Source organism: Elephas maximus, chromosome 10, assembly GCF_024166365.1.
Source record: "Elephas maximus indicus isolate mEleMax1 chromosome 10, mEleMax1 primary haplotype, whole genome shotgun sequence".
NCBI classification, from domain to species: Eukaryota; Metazoa; Chordata; class Mammalia; order Proboscidea; family Elephantidae; genus Elephas; species Elephas maximus.
Genome location: NC_064828.1, coordinates 48812220 through 48825864, shown reverse-complemented (window position 1 = coordinate 48825864; position 13645 = coordinate 48812220). Strand labels below are relative to the sequence as shown.

Sequence of the window (13645 nt, the reverse complement as noted above, 5' to 3'; positions counted from 1 at the left end):
ATTGGTCCAGTTGTGAGGATTTTTGTTCTCTTTATGTTGAGATGTAATCCATACTGAAGGCTGTGGTCTTTGATCTTCATCAGTAAGTGCTTCAAGTCCTCTTCACTTTCAGCTAACAAGGTTGTGTCATCTGCATATTGCAGGTTGTTATAAAGGTGTCTAAAATATTCACAGTTCCTTCTTTTGCCTCAAAAAGTGACATTTATTCAAAGAAAAAAAATGACAAGAAGTCCATCCCTTGGCTCCCTTCCCTCCCCCTCCTGCTTCTCTTTAGCCCCCCAGGATTGAACCCAGGCCAGGGCTAGGTAGCAGGATATATATAGCCTTTCTCAGATGAGGTCAGCAACATTGAGGGGTATCTCCTCAACAGAGGTGTTGTAGATGGTCTCGAGGTCTGGAAGAATCCTCTTGTCTTCTTTTGTCACCATGTTAATAGACACACCCTTATAGCCAAAACATCTACCAAGATTGATTCTGTGGATACAGTTTTTCCTGTTGGTGGGAAGGTCATAGTTGATGACTAAAGAAACCTGCTGCACATCAATGCCTCTGGCCAGTAGGTCAGTGGAATCAGTACTCTGCTAGAACCAGAATGGAACTGTTTCATGATCACGTCTCATTCCTTTTGGTTTAAATCTCCATGCGTGACAGAAACAGTAAAGTCTCAGGCATGCATCTTCTCAGAGAGCCAAACAACCTTCCTCTGGGTGTTAATAAAGATGACTGCCTGGATAATGGTCAAGGTTTCACACAAATCACACAGTGTATCCGATTTCCACTCCTCTTGTTTCACATTGTCGTAGAATTGGCCAGTACCCTCCAGGGTGAATTGTTTCTTCTTGACAAGGATCTGAATGGGGTCCCTCAGGAATTTCTTGGTCACCTCAAGCATATCAGGAGGCATTGTACCTGACAGCAAAACTACCTGAGTGTTGCAATCGAGCTTTTGGAATATGCCATAGATATGGTCCTTGAATCCATGGCTTAACATTTGACCAGCTTCATCCAGTATAAACATCCTGATGTATTTGGGAGGCAAGTATCTTCAATTAAGCATATCAAACACACAGCCTGGGGTACCCACGATGATAGGGGGAGCCTCCATTTGCAGCTTCTGCACTTCAGCACACATGTTAATGCCCCCAATGCAGGCATGGTGGGAGGCACCCATGTAATCTCCTAATGTCAACACCACTTTCTGTATCTGCTGGGTCAGTTCTCTAGCGGGAGCCAGAACCAAGGCTCGGGTGACCCTTAGATCTTATTCTATCTGCTGTAGGATTGATATGGGAAAAGAGGCCATTTTTATGGTCCCAGATTGGGCTCGAGAGATCACATCATAACCCTCGATACAAGGGAGAAGGCTCGTTGCTGGATGGCAGAAGGCTTCTTGAAACCATACGTGTAGATGCCTCAGAGCAGGAACTCTGAGAGGTTCATGTCATCAAAGCTATCAATAGTCTCATTCTAGTTACTCTTGATGACACCTTTGGGCTCCATCCCATCAGGACCACCACTACTAAAATCTAGCAAATAAGGAAATAAAATAGCAATGTGGTGGAATAAGGAATAAAAACTGTAGAGTTGGAAGATTTGGGATCAAGTCCTGGCTCTGTACCTGAACTAGCTGTGAGGATCCTGGGCAAGTCATTTAGCCTACTTGAGCCTCAAATTCCTCCTCAATCAAGTGAGGATAGCAATAGCGCCCCTGTAGGGCAACTATGAAGAGAGATAATATGTGTAGAAAAGATTTGTAAACGTCAAGTCTTATTCATATGTTTCTGGTGGTGATGATGATGAAGATGAAGGTCAAGATGTAAAGAAACATTAGAGGAAGTCAGTTATTAAACAACTAGTTTAATTTAGACCACCAAATTTTTATTACCTGCTCAGTCCACAAGAACTACATAGATAGCAATAATGTTCTTGTGTGGATTGGGAAAAGAAAAGAACACCAAAAAAAAAAAAAAAAAAGGAACCTAATTCCATATGCTTTTATTAGTTATTTATTTTTATTGTGCATTAGGTGAAAGTTTACTGAGAAAATTAGATTCCCATTTGATGGTTTGTATGTAAAATGTTTCATGGCCTTGGCTTCGTTCCCCACAATGTGTCAGCCCCCTCCCCATTGCTGCCATGGTTTTCCAGTTCCCTTTTGTCCTGATTTTCTACCCTTTCCTGCTTTCTCATCTTTGCTTTTGGGCAAATATTGCCCTTCTGATCTCTTACAATCGGTTATTCTAAAAAGCCATGTTCCTCTTGGGTGTTATCGTTTATTTTATGAGTTTGTCTATTGTTTTGCTGGAAGGTGGTCCCTGGGAATGGCTTCGGTTCCAAGTCAGAAGGGTGTCTTAGGGCCATAGTCTTAGGGGTTCCTCCATTCTCTGTCAGACCAGTAAATCTGATCTTTTTTTGTGAATTTAATTTTTTGTTCTACATTTTTCTCCAACTCTGTCCAGGACCCTATGCTGTAACCCTAGTCAGAGAGGTCGTTAGTGGTAGCTGGGCACCATTTAGTTCTCGTCTTGGGGTTGTGCAAACTGAGCTTCATGTGAACCATTAGTCTTTTGGACTAATTGCTCTCTTGAGTCTCTTTTTTTCACTCTCCTTTGCTCCAGACTGGAAGATACCAATAGTTGTATCTTAGATGGATGCTCACAAGCTTTAAGGGCCCAGCCATTACTCACCAAAGTAGGATATAGAACATTGTCTTTAAGAACTAGTTGTGCCAGTTGACGTAGATGTCCCTCGAGCCTATGGTCATTTGCCTTCAAGCCTGGGAACTTCATCCCATGAGGTATTTAGTTATGTCTAAGAGGTTTCTCTGACTGTGCCACTTGTGTGCTCTATAAAAAAAAAAAAAAAAAAAACTATATTAATACTTGAGGAGCACTTAAAATCCTGTATTTTGAAATATCTACCATGAAACCTGTATCTGTCAGTGGGCGTGCTCTCTTATACCCTCCTGCACCTCTTGGCATATCTATCTATCTATGTATCCACTCATAAATTATTGTTTGTCAATACTATTGTTGCAAGACTGTCTATGCTATAGAAGTTACCATAGTTGTCTGTCATGGATTAAATTGTGTCCCCCCAAAATATGTGTCAACTTGGCTAGGCCATGATTCTCATTATTGTGTGATTGTTCACCATTTTGTCATCTGATTTGATTTTCCTATGTGTTGTAAATCCTATCACTATGATGTTAATAAGATGGATTAGCAGCAGTTTTATTGATGAGATCTATGAGATTAGATTGTGTATTAAGTCAATCTCTTTTGAGATATAAAAGAGAGACATGAGCAGAGAGACAGAAGGACCTCATACCACCAGGAAACAAGAGGCAGAAGAATAATGAGTCCTTTGGACTGGGAGTCCCTGTGCTTAGAAACTCCTTGACCAGGGGAGGATTGATGACAAGGACCTTCCTTCAGAGCCGTCAGAGAGAGAAAGCCTTCCCCTGGAGCTGGCACCCTAAATTTGGACTTCTAGCCTCCTAAATTGTGAGAGAATAAATTTCTCTTTGTTAAAGCCATTCACTTGTGGTATTTCTGTTATAGCAGCACTAGATAACTAAGACAAAGTCCTTTATTCCTGCATTCCTGTCAGTGTCCTCTCTTGCCTTGGTCTTGTTGTGCTGACTTCTCCCATGTTGTATACTGCCTTTCCCTTCACTGATATTAACACATGTCTGCTATCTATTTGGGGCCCTGGTGCCACAATGGTAAAGAGCTCAGGCTGCTAAACAAAAGGTTGGCAGTTTGAATCCACCAGCTGCTCCCCGGAAATACTATGGGGCAGTTCTACTCTGTCCTATAGGGTTACTGTGAGTCAGAATCCACTCGTCACAATGTAGTTTTTTTTTTTTTTTTCAACCATCAATTTGGTAATTTTCCTTCCCTCTCTCTCCCATTCCTGGTAACCATTGACATTTTTTTTTTCTGTGTATAAACCTATTGTTTTTACTTTATAAAAGAAGCCTCATACAGTATTTGTCCTTTTGTGACTGACTCTTTTCACTCAGCATAATGTCCTCCAAATTCATCCATGTTGTGAGCTGTTCCACGGATTCATTATTATTCTTTATCGTTGCATAGTATTCCATTGTGTGTATGTACCACAGTTTGTTAATACATTCATCTGTTGATAGGCACTTAGGTAGTTTCCATCTTTTTGCTATTGTGAATAATGCCACAATGAACATGGGTGTGCATGAGTCTATTTGTATCATGGCTCTTATTTCTTTAAGGCATATACCTAGGAATGAGGTGGATTATATGGCATTTCTATTTCTAGCTTTTGGAGGAAGTGCTATACCATTCTACATAGTGATTGTATCATTTTACACTTCCACCGGCAGTGTATAAGAGTTCCAATCTCCCCACAACATTTTTTTTTTTATTTGGTGCCAGTAATGTTGGGATGAGATGGTATCTAATTATAGTTTTGATTTACATCTCTCTAGTTGCTAATGATTTTGAGCATTTCTTCATATGTTTCTTAGCAGCCTGAATGTCTTCTTGCATGAAGTGTCCATATCCTTTGTCCATTTTTTAATTGGATTGTTTGTCCTTTTTTGTTGCTGTTGTTGTTGTTGTTGTTGAGGTGTTGAAGTTTTCTATAAATTCTGGAGATTAGACCCTTGTTGGATACATCATAGCCAAATTTCTTTTTTTACTCTTTTGGAGAAATCTTTTGTTGAGCATAACTGTTTAATTTTTAGGAGGTCCGATTTATCTAGTTTATCTTCTTCTGTGTGTGGATTTTTTGTTATGTTTGGTATTCCATTTGCTTTTAGAAGGCAGTTTACTAAAAGATTTTGTGTCTAAACATGGGATGTTTAGAACAGAGTATTTTATTTATTTAGGGCATCCTGAAAAATGGGTATCAGAGAGGAGCACTGAGACACAATTTGTTTAAAGCCTTTTACTTTTATTTTTGGGTAAACACTCATTCAACGTCCAGGTTATTTATTTTGTAAAAAATTAGGAAAGCATTCTCAGGCACATTATTATTTATTTAATATAACACCTTGGAGTTTTCAATGCATAGTGAAGGCTTTCATGAGGTGTTCTGTGTGTCCACTGGCTCAGTGAAAAAGCAAAGGGAGCAATAGAAAAGGCTGGACCAGATGTCCTCTGGTTCCCTTTTAGTACTTCCATTCTAGGCTCAAGGAGAAGGGATGGAAGAAGCTCACCAGCCAGCTTCCATGGAGGCTGCAGGGATGACTGAGTCATCAGTGCAATGGGTGCCAACTCTAACTGAAGAGTATTTATTTATCCTTGTTTAATTTTACTTCATTTTTACTGCACAACTAATTGGTATGTGTTATGACATCTTTTGCAAGAGTTTTAAAGAAGAACCTTTGAGACACATCCCAAGACTTTTCCCTCTTTGGTGAGAGGAGGGCAAACTCTAGAGAAGGCTCCATTTCAGACATCTTACTTGACTTCCTCTTCCCTAAAACCAATCCTAAAATTTGTTACATGACAAAATGATAGTCTTTTCCTGGCATTTGATCAAGCCACTCCTGGGCTCAAAGCTTTCCTCTGGTTTCCTGTAATACTTGGAGTGGATTCAGGCATCTCTGACTCCCATCCCAGAATTTATGGCCTAATAATATTTTTTTGTAGGTCTGTCAGGAGGATTAAATGATGTAGTACTGTCAAGGGCTTAGAATGGTATAGGCACATAGTAAGTCTCCTCTGTATTAACTCTAGTATGCTTGCTGTCTGCATTCACCTCCTAAATAGGCCCCATTTTCTGCTTAGTGTGCCATGAGACTGGCTTAGGTTTAAATTGTGACTCACCATATAGTAGCTGTGTATGCTTGAACAAATTACTCAGCCTCTTGGTATTCTGAATTAATTCCACAAATATGGAGCATACTGTGTGCCAGGCATTGTACCAGATGCTGCAGACACATGGATGAGCAGCTCAAACATGGTCTCAGCCTACAAAATGCTTACTATCTGGGACTGGGGAACAGGCAACTAAAGAAGCAACTATAATACAGAGCTGTAAGGACAGCACTTACCTAACTTGAGCTGGATCAGTAGCTGATAGATCAATTTAAAAAGTCAGTAAAAGTAGAGAATCACAAAAAATTTTATCCATGTGCCTTAAATGTTCTATTTCAACCTAAAACATATAAATGTACATTAATTTGTCAATCTTTTGATGTAGGACCAAGGTATGTGTCTAATAATCTAAATTTCAGGTCATATTTCTGACATAAACAACACCCATAATACACTTTTTTTAATTTCCAGTTTTAATTTCTTTAAATTGGAGTGAGAACTTAGATACCTGCAAAGCAACCTGAAGGTAGAATCTGTTCAGACTTTTTAATGACTTTTTCCATTTACAAATGTCACATCCATACCTAATGTGACAGCAATGTTTAGCAGCTCACATTTATATTTTTCTACATAGTTTTTCATAGAAATAACTATTTATATACTCATATTTTATGAATCTACATAATATTTCATTGAATGACATAACAAGTAAAACAGGCATAAAATACATTTGGACCAAACACATCTGACTCTTGGCAGGCACACAATTCAATTCGACTAGAGAGAGAAGTAAGTGGGTACTGGAAAGTAGCTTACCAGCTTTGAGCATTGGTGAGTCCAGGGCTTTAGTCAGACTGTTTTACAAAGGAAATGATGTGTATCAAGTGAGCTGGTTAAGTACAAGTTGATTTTGAGAGCATTCACAATCCAAAGTATGCCCATAAAAAGGATATCTAATGTGGACTTGGGAGTCAGAGAAGCTTTCCAGGGGAAGTGATTATGAGTCAAGACCTACAGGTTTGGAAGGTCCTAACCGTAAGAAAAGTCAGGAAATAATGTTTCAGGCACTGGGAACAGGCAGAGAAAGAAGAGAGCACCTACAGCAGAGAAACTGAAAGAAGTATTGCTGGAGTGTGGCATACAGAAGCAGAATCGCTGAAGATGAAACTTGAAAGGGATCTTGCAAGTCATTTAAACAAGTTTAGACTTTATTTTAGGGACAAGAGAAAGTTAAGGAAAATTTCTAAGTAGGGGACTGACATTATCAGATTGCATTTTAGAAAGATCACTCTGACTGCATTTCAGGGGAGAGAGTAGAGATGGTAACAGGGTAGTGAGGGAATGCAGATTAAGAAATTCCAGAGACCAGGAGATCAGGTGAGTGATAGTGGTGACCTGAACTAGGGTAGTGGCATAGGGATGGAGAAGAGTAGGCATCAGATTTGAGAGGCAGTTAGGGGGTAGAATATTTTATGAATATTCTAGGAGGGTTTGGTAACCAATTGCACTTTGGGAATAAATAAGAGGAAAAAAAGCCTGATTAAAGCCACACAAGCCTTGGTAGTGTGCCATTTATTGAAGTAGAGAACATCAAAGAAGAGTAGGTTTGCAGGAAAGATGAGTGCACTTTGGAGCATACTGAATTTGAGGTTTAAAGAAGCCGTAGGATATCCATTAGGCAGATAGACGTGTGCCTGTAAAACTATATCTCAGCTGTTAAAAGTGGATAAAAAAATCATGTAAGTTAAGGAATGAGAAGGATACAATTAATTTTATCAATGAGAAGGCTACTGGTGACCTCGGTGAGGGCAATTTTAGAAAGATGGCGGGTACAGGTGCCAGATAATAGTGGGTTGAGCAACGCCTGGGAATGAGGAAATGACTGTATGGTTAAACATTTAGAGAGCTTGGGCTTTGAAGGGGAGGACAGAGTAGCTGGAAGGGGAGTAGGAGATGAAGGAGAACATGTTTAAATATTGCTGAGATGAGGTCCATAGTGGGGTAAAGCTTACAAATGCGAGCAAGAGAAAGAATGAGGAGGAAGTTAAATGGGGAAAACTGTATTTGTTATGGAACGTTGTTGAGAGGGATAAATGAGAAAGCCCATATAAAGTGCCAAGCACAAAGCCTACATATGGCTTGTTAGTTCCTTCCATTCTCTTTGTGCTGCCCTCCCCTATTTTGTCTCATTTTGTTTTTACCTACAATCCGGTATGGTTACTCTCGCCTGGGCCTTCTTGGCTGCATACCTGTAGTTTTAAAAACCCCCCATGTAATCCTAGATAGGCATCTAGGTTTAGGAACTAGCAGAAATTGGCCTAATGTCTTACACACCTCGTCTTCCCATATATGTCCACAATGCCTACACCCAAACTATGTGCTTACTCTTGTATTCACTGTCATATTCAGCTGCTTGGCAAAGATGATGGGTTCCTAACTGTGCCCAAGTCATCTTGTCTACTCACTCAGACTTCACTCAGAGTATCTTAGCCTCCCTAATTCTTTCACTAAGCCAAAAGCGGAGGCTTCTGCATATTGAGGAAAGAGGCTCTCTCCTCCTTGTAGCCTTATTCCAATGCTTGTCTTTAATTATTTAAAAAATTATTAATAATATTAAATGCTTAGTCCATTGCTTTCACATAGTAGGTATTCTAAAAACTGTTGTTTCCCTTTACTTAGTTCCTTTTGACACATCCTGTTTCTTTATTGCTTACCGCTAAGCCATTGCTCTGACATCATTTAGGACCCACCCCTAAATATTGGTTTTTGGCATTTCTGTGTATTTCTTTCCAGGTTTTTTTTTTTTTATGTTTTAGAAAAATATAATTGAAAACATACTGCATGTATTTTTTTCACTCGCTATTTTCACGTGAGAAATTCCCATCTGCTATTAAAATGATTACATGTGACTTTTGATGACTGGTATATATTCCATCTTACAGATGTACAAAACTTCACTTGGCCATTCTCCCATAGTTAGGCTTCTAGGTGCTTATGTCTTTATACTTAAATCTTTGTTCACATTGCTGATTATTTCCTTATACTAGTCTCCTAGAGGCTGGATTACAACAGTAAATATTTTAAGAGAAACAGGGAAGCTAGTTTCACTTTAAGTATTGGACATGATGCTGCTACTCGCTCACCAGCCGAGAACTAACTTTTCAAGTCCCATACATATTATTACAAAAAAGAATGGCTTTATGCTTCTCATTCTTTTTTATATTTTATAAGTTGCATCATCAACTTCATCCCCAAAACAAGCGTCTAATTGTTTATGGGGTTGTGCACTGTTCAAAGAGAATTACTTAGGTCTGACCCCTGCGTTCTAAAAGTTTACAGTACAAGAAAGACATGCATCATTCAGATTCACCAAATGCAAACAAAAACTATTAAAGCTACCACACGCATGGGCCTCCAAATAGATCTCGTGTAATCACGTATAAAGGGTCAGGGCCAAAGTACATTTATTACATAAACTGAGGAGGGGAAGAGACCAGTAGGTACCAGCTGAAACACCCAGCCTTCACCTGGGCCAAATGTAACTGACAAACGTACAGTCTGCTCCAGTGGTGTCACTAGGGTTGGTGTCAAACAGTACAGTAACTCATGGTGTCATCCCCCCCAATGGCCCTCCTCCCATACCAGACCATGCAGAATCCTTAGTAATATTTTTGTATTAATGTTACTTACAAATCATAATTACCATATATCACTGAATGTAATGGCAATAGTAGTGACATAAGCAATGAGCAAAATCAAACCTTAAAATTGCAATACCATACTCAGGCATAGTAGTTAAGAGCTATGACTGCTAACCAAAAGGCCAGCAGTTCAAATCCGCCAGGTGCTCCTTGGAAGCCCTGTAAGGGAGTTCTACTCTGTCCTATAGGGTCTCTATGAGTCCAAATCGACTTGATAGCAATGGTCAAATGTATTCACATTTACATAGTTTCATGTGGTTAAAGTAAAAAATTGGTAAGAAAACAATAGAATTCAAAGTAAAAATGTTTAAGAACTACGTCAAAATTACATTCACTTTAAACTTTACCATTACATGAGATACAATAATGGATTAGTTTTGCATAATCAATAATGGTCCAAATAATGTAGAAGTTGTAGGCAAATGCATATGGAAATATATTTATAAATAAATAATACCATAAAAATAAATAAGAACAAATATATAAGCATTTCAGCCCTTAGGGACCTTCTCAGCTAAATCAGAATTTTTCTTTCCTGGCCTTCAAAGCTGTGAACTTGTGAATGACTTCATCAAAATCAATGCCTTTTGCCAAATCATTTTTTAATTTGTCATTATTTTTTTAAACCATAATTCAAACTTAAACCCTGAAAATTTCATTAAAGTCAAATACTTCCAAGACAGTGATTTTTTTTAAAGACATTAAAAAGACTAAATTAAAAAAAAAACTGAATTTAAGATTCAAGTTATATTCCTAATCCTGTACCAAGAAACATAGCATTTCCCCCACCTCATATTTTAAACTGTCAATTTCTCTATTTCTTTATCAAAGAGTTATATGTTCCGAAAAGAATGGTTTTGATTATTTGGGTACTGCAGTCATCCATACTATCTCTCTTAGCACTGACTGAGAGTTGATTATTGTCAATTCTCCATCTGCTTAGGTCAGTCACAAGCCACTCCAAGTGCTTAGTGAATAATACTAGCACAATTTATTTTACCGTTTACTCTCTCACTTACAGTAATCAGCTGGTAAAACGAAAATTGTAGATGAGTGCTTAAAAATTTTTGTTTGTAAGTCTCTGTCCCATCCATATTAAATTTAAGCTTTTTTTTTTTTTTAATTCTATTTTACTATTTTTGCTTCGTTTTCATGAACATCCTCAGGGGCACTGGTAGTGTTCATATGTATGTTTGAATGAATTTTTATATGCTTTGAGATGATAGCTCTATTTTCCATTTGTGGTAAATATTTTTCTTTTGTTTTTATCATTACTTGTTCCTTATTGCTTAAAAGTTAAAAAATTTATGTAACTATATTTAACCATTCTATTTCATTTGTGATATCTCCTTTTTATTCAATTGAAACAAAATGATTAACTTAAAGTGGGAATCAGCGCCCTATTCTTCCCTTAGGGTTTTGTTCCCCACCCATCCTTGATATCTTGCAATAACATTCTCTGGGCCTCAAATCCCAGGGCCCATAACTCTTCAATACATTATTTTCACAAAGTTTAACACTGTGTAAAGACTTCAACTTTAGGAGTTACCTTCAGAGTCCCTTGTTCACCTGTTTATCCTGTATTTAGAACCATCTCACATCCATCTCACATGTTTTTTTAAAGTCTAAGGGGCCTATAGTTTATCCAGCTTACACCCAAGTTGGTACCCAGGTTCATTCATTCACTCATTCATTCATTTAGTTATTTGCTCATGCATTCATTTATTTATCCATTTACTATGTGTGGTAGATAGGCTCTAAGGTAACCCCATTGATCCCTGCTTCCTGGTGTTCACCCTTGTGTGCAGGCAGAACCCGTGACTTGCTTCTAACCAATAGAATAAAAGTGACGGGGTGTCACTCTTGTGATTATGTTACCTAATATAAGACTCTGTTTTGCTAGCAGATTTCCTCTAGAGACTTTCCTTGCTGGCCTGATGAAGTAAGTGGTCACGTTGGGGAAGTCCATGTAGTGAGAACAGAGGGCAGCTCCAGCCAATGTACAACAAGAATCCAGAACCCTCAGTCCTACAGTCTCAAGGAAGTAAATTCTGTCAAGAACCTGAGTGAGCTCAGAAGAGAATTCTTCCCCATTTGAGCTTCCAGATGAGAACACAGCCCAGCCAACACCTTGACTGCAGCCTTGTGAGACCCTAAGCAGAGGACCCATCTCGACCGTGTCTGGACTCCCAATCCTTGGAAACTGTGAGATAATGAATGGGTGTTGATTTCAGCCACTAAGGATTTGGTAATGTGTTACATAGCAATAGAAAGCTAATACATTGTATTATGCTAAATATCATATATACATTATCTCAGTGCTGGAAATAACCATATGAGGTTGATACTAATATTATTCATATTTTATAGACAGGGATTGAACTCTAGAACACTCTGCTCTTAACTATTGTACTATTATGGCATGTTCCATTTTAATATATTTCATAATTTCATGGATTCAAGTTTATCGTGGTTTAAACCAGATCTCCTGAAACATACCAATCATATTTAGAAATAGTCCCACTTGGCACACCTAGTACACAAAGCAGACATTTTTATAAATTCAACTTTATAAGAAACTTTCCTGTAATTCTTTTGTGCTGTATTTTTACCATATATGACATAGAAATAATATTAGATTTACAAATAGGAGAGTTTCCCTTTTGTGTTAAAGTGGTGAGGAATTTGGAACTGTTTAGGAGGGAGAAAAATCATGACAAGTTTGAGCCCCAAATGCCTGGGAATGGAAATTTTTCTATTCCAGCACACTCTGGAGTTAGAATGTTCAGGTAAGCATCGGTTAGAATATGCTGGAGCTTGAATTCCGTCTTTCACTTTGGTGTATGACTAAAACATTTCATCTTGTGCCCTAACTTCCCCACTTCTGATCAGGTATAGGGAAAAATTAGGAAGTGGAGAGACATAAAAACACTTCACTTACAACTAAAATCTCATTTGGTTCAGTGTTCTGAGGTAGAATTGTGACCCTAGTACTGTGTCTTCTAATGAGAATCCTTTCTAGTCTGCATTTATCAGATGTTAATTATTCATACTGCATGATTGAGGACTTTGGAGTCAGAGATTCACCTGCAGTATCTGGAATACCAGTGGAGGTCTACATCAACACAGAATTTATACAGCAGCTGGTGCTAGTCAAAGCTAATGATGGAATTTCAGCTTAATAAAAAGACCCCCAGCTGAGCACACCATCTTGAAAAAAGTATACTTATCAAACAGCTTTCAATCAGTTCAAGAGAGACACCTTAATTGGGAAGAGAAGATTTTCAGAGTAGTTTGTCACCGTGCCAATTCCAGATCAATAACTGCATGTCTGCTCTATGGTAGACTTAGATTTTGCTTTTTATTAATTAAGCCACATCTACATTTGGATAAGGAGATCTTTGTTTCACTTGACAATGTATAATGATATCTTCTTTGAATTCACCTGTGTATCTTTATAATAAACATGAGTAAAATTCAGACTTGTGACTAGAAAAATCAATATATTTTTTACAAATTTTATTTTTTATAAAAGGAAAGCAGTGCATATTAAATATTTATATTTTCAAAAGTTGTTTTGTTGAAATAAGGTTATGTGAGTATAAAATTAAATTGCTGTGAATTAACTATAAGGAGAGAATGCCAAGGAATAATAATCTTAATTTATATAAAATTATTTTGGCGAAGATGGTACAGAGTATCTACTAACAAGAAACAAAAGGGGCTTAACTTTTTGCAGGAAGGATTTGGAATAATAAAGAAAAAGATGACTCAATCATCAATCCTTAGTTTCCATATTTGTTAAAAGGAGATATTCATTCAAACTGGTGACTTTCAAACTCCTTGTAGACTACTTAAAGGTGCATTAAGGAGTACTAAGTGGCAGGGTAGGGCAGGTGGAGGGGTGGGAGGGATGTGAAGCAGGAGCCCAGTACGGAGGTCGAGGCAAACCTGAGGGAGAGGGCTCTGTACTTCCTTTTCTCACGTCAACCAGGGCAAATCTACTCTTTTAAAAAAAAAAAAATCTATATCTATTCGAGGAGCCCTGGTGGCACAGTGGTTAAATGATGGGCTGCTAACTGAAAGGTGGACGGTTTGAACCCATCAGCCACTCTCTGGAAGAAAGATGTGGCATTCTGC

The 13645-nt window shown here is 38.2% G+C and overlaps 1 pseudogene; it reads right to left on the bottom strand.

Annotated features, from left to right (window-relative positions):
* Window positions 1-329: 329 nt before the first annotated feature.
* Window positions 330-11675, bottom strand: LOC126083679 (eukaryotic initiation factor 4A-I-like; annotated as a pseudogene).
* Window positions 11676-13645: the final 1970 nt, after the last annotated feature.